The sequence below is a fragment of the Oncorhynchus tshawytscha genome, linkage group LG06 (assembly GCF_018296145.1).
Source record: "Oncorhynchus tshawytscha isolate Ot180627B linkage group LG06, Otsh_v2.0, whole genome shotgun sequence".
NCBI lineage: Eukaryota > Metazoa > Chordata > Actinopteri > Salmoniformes > Salmonidae > Oncorhynchus > Oncorhynchus tshawytscha.
Window position 1 is genome coordinate 18,462,170 of NC_056434.1, and position 3,630 is coordinate 18,465,799.

Genomic DNA, 3,630 nt, shown 5'->3' on the forward strand with positions numbered 1-3,630 from the left:
CTCAAAATAATTCAAGTGATGAGGGAATTAGTGAAAAACACGTTTTTGCTCTCAAATACGCGAAACTTCCTGATGTTTTCAAATACAAACACATATGTGGTTAAACAGTTTAATTTATTGTTCTTTTTCACCCTGCAGAAATCTAAATCTCCAATCAGTATCTCTCTGCGATAGTTCAAATCAAATCAAATTTATTTATATAGCCCTTCGTACATCAGCTGATATCTCAAAGTGCTGTACAGAAACCCAGCCCAAAACCCCAAACAGCAAGCAATGCAGGTGTAGAAGCACGGTGGCTAGGAAAAACTCCCTAGAAAGGCCAAAACCTAGGAAGAAACCTAGAGAGGAACCAGGCTATGTGGGGTGGCCAGTCCTCTTCTGGCTGTGCCGGGTGGAGATTATAACAGAACATGGCCAAGATGTTCAAATGTTCATAAATGACCAGCATGGTCGAATAATAATAAGGCAGAACAGTTGAAACTGGAGCAGCAGCACAGTCAGGTGGAAGTTGAAACTGGAGCAGCAGCATGGCCAGGTGGACTGGGGACAGCAAGGAGTCATCATGTCAGGTAGTCCTGGGGCATGGTCCTAGGGCTCAGGTCAGTTGAAACTGGAACAGCAGCATGGCCAGGTGGACTGGGGACAGCAAGGAGTCATCATGTCAGGTAGTCCTGGAGCTCAGGTCCTAGGGCTCAGGTCCTCCGAGAGAGAGAAAGAAAGAGAGAAGGAGAGAATTAGAGAACGCACACTTAGATTCACACAGGACACCGAATAGGACAGGAGAAGTACTCCAGATATAACAAACTGACCCCAGCCCCCAACACATAAACTACTGCAGCATAAATACTGGAGGCTGAGACAGGAGGGGTCAGGAGACACTGTGGCCCCATCCGAGGTCACCCCGGACAGGGCCAAACAGGAAGGATATAACCCCACCCACTTTGCCAAAGCACAGCCCCCACACCACTAGAGGGATATCTTCAACCACCAACTTACCATCCTGAGACAAGGCTGAGTATAGCCCACAAAGATCTCCGCCACGGCACAACCCAAGGGGGGCGCCAACCCAGACAGGATGACCACAACAGTGAATCAAACCACTCAGGTGACGCACCCCCTCCAGGGACGGCATGAGAGAGCCCCAGTAAGCCAGTGACCCAGCCCCTGTAATAGGGTTAGAGGCAGAGAATCCCAGTGGAAAGAGGGGAACCGGCCAGGCAGAGACAGCAAGGGCGGTTCGTTGCTCCAGAGCCTTTCCGTTCACCTTCCCACTCCTGGGCCAGACTACACTCAATCATATGACCCACTGAAGAGATGAGTCTTCAGTAAAGACTTGAAGGTTGAGACCGAGTTTGCGTCTCTGACATGGGTAGGCAGACCGTTCCATAAAAATGGAGCTCTATAGGAGAAAGCCCTGCCTCCAGCTGTTTGCTTAGAAATTCTAGGGACAATTAGGAGGCCTGCGTCTTGTGACCGTAGCGTACGTGTAGGTATGTACGGCAGGACCAAATCAGAGAGATAGGTAGGAGCAAGCCCATGTAATGCTTTGTAGGTTAGCAGTAAAACCTTGAAATCAGCCCTTGCTTTGACAGGAAGCCAGTGTAGAGAGGCTAGCACTGGAGTAATATGATCAAATTTTTGGTTCTAGTCAGGATTCTAGCAGCCGTATTTAGCACTAACTGAAGTTTATTTAGTGCTTTATCCGGGTAGCCGGAAAATAGAGCATTGCAGTAGTCTAACCTAGAAGTGACAAAAGCATGGATTAATTTTTCTGCATCATTTTTGGACAGAAAGTTTCTGATTTTTGCAATGTTACGTAGATGGAAAAAAGATGTCCTTGAAATGGTCTTGATATGTTCTTCAAAAGAGAGATCAGGGTCCAGAGTAACGCCGAGGTCCTTCACAGTTTTATTTGAGACGACTGTACAACCATTAAGATTAATTGTCAGATTCAACAGAATATCTCTTTGTTTCTTGGGACCTAGAACAAGCATCTCTGTTTTGTCCGAGTTTAATAGTAGAAAATTTGCAGCCATCCACTTCCTTATGTCTGAAACACATGCTTCTAGCGAGGGCAATTTTGGGGCTTCACCATGTTTCATTGAAATGTACAGCTGTGTGTCATCCGCATAGCAGTGAAAGTTTACATTATGTTTTCGAATAACATCCCCAAGAGGTAAAATATATAGTGAGAACAATAGTGGTCCTAAAACGGAACCTTGAGGAACACCGAAATTTACAGTTGATTTGTCAGAGGACAAACCATTCACAGAGACAAACTGATATCTTTCCGACAGATAAGATCTAAACCAGGCCAGAACTTGTCCGTGTAGACCAATTTGGGTTTCCAATCTCTCCAAAAGAATGTGGTGATCGATGGTATCAAAAGCGGCACTAAGGTCTAGGAGCACGAGGACAGATGCAGAGCCTCGGTCCGATGCCATTAAAATGTCATTTACCACCTTCACAAGTGCCGTCTCAGTGCTATGATGGGGTCTATAAAACCAGACTGAAGCATTTCGTATACATTGTTTGTCTTCAGGAAGGCAGTGAGTTGCTGAGCAACAGCCTTCTCTAAAATTTTTGAGAGGAATGGAAGATTCGATATAGGCCGATAGTTTTTTATATTTTCTGGGTCAAGGTTTGGCTTTTTCAAGAGAGGCTTTATTACTGCCACTTTTAGTGAGTTTGGTACACATCCAGTGGATAGAGAGCCGTTTATTATGTTCAACATAGGAGGGCCAAGCACAGGAAGCAGCTCTTTCAGTAGTTTAGTTGGAATAGGGTCCAGTATGCAGCTTGAAGGTTTAGAGGCCATGATTATTTTCATCATTGTGTCAAGAGATATAGTACTAAAACACTAGTTCCCTGATAGTTCATTTTCACCACACGAGGGCGCCATTTTCTAAAAATACTGAGGCTGTTTTCTTGTCTTATCTTGCACTGGTGACTAAGTTGATTGTTCTGAAGTTCATCTACAGGAGAACCCACACGTTTCAACCTTTTTGTTTATGGTTATTTATCCTCTATTTTACTTGATTGTTTGTTATTTGATCTCATTGAGATCAAATATTATTGTATTTTATTGTTTACAAGTCATTGAGAAAACCAAAACACAGTCCACAGGTCAATTATGAATAGTTCAACGGTCTTTGCAAGAATTCTACCACTTTTAATATAAAAAAATATTTTAAAGTGTTAATGTAAAGAAAATGTTAAAACCAATATTGTGAAAGTAGACTATTCAACATTATGAACCCATCTTCCCTGGTTCTATAGTAATAGGAAATAACAGTGGTATAGCAGTTGACTCTGTACAGTGCCTTGCGAAAGTATTTGGCCCCCTTGAACTTTGCGACTTTTTGCCACATTTTAGGCTTCAAACATAAAGATATAAAACTATTTTTTTGTGAAGAATCAACAACAAGTGGGACACAATCATGAAGTGGAACGACATTTATTGGATATTTCAAACTTTTTTAACAAATCAAAAACTGAAAAATTGGGTGTGCAAAATTATTCAGCCCCCTTAAGTTAATACTTTGTAGCGCCACCTTTTATATCTTTGTTTGGAGCCTGAAATGTGGCAAAAGGTCGCAAAGTTCAAGGGGACCGAATACTTTCGCAAGG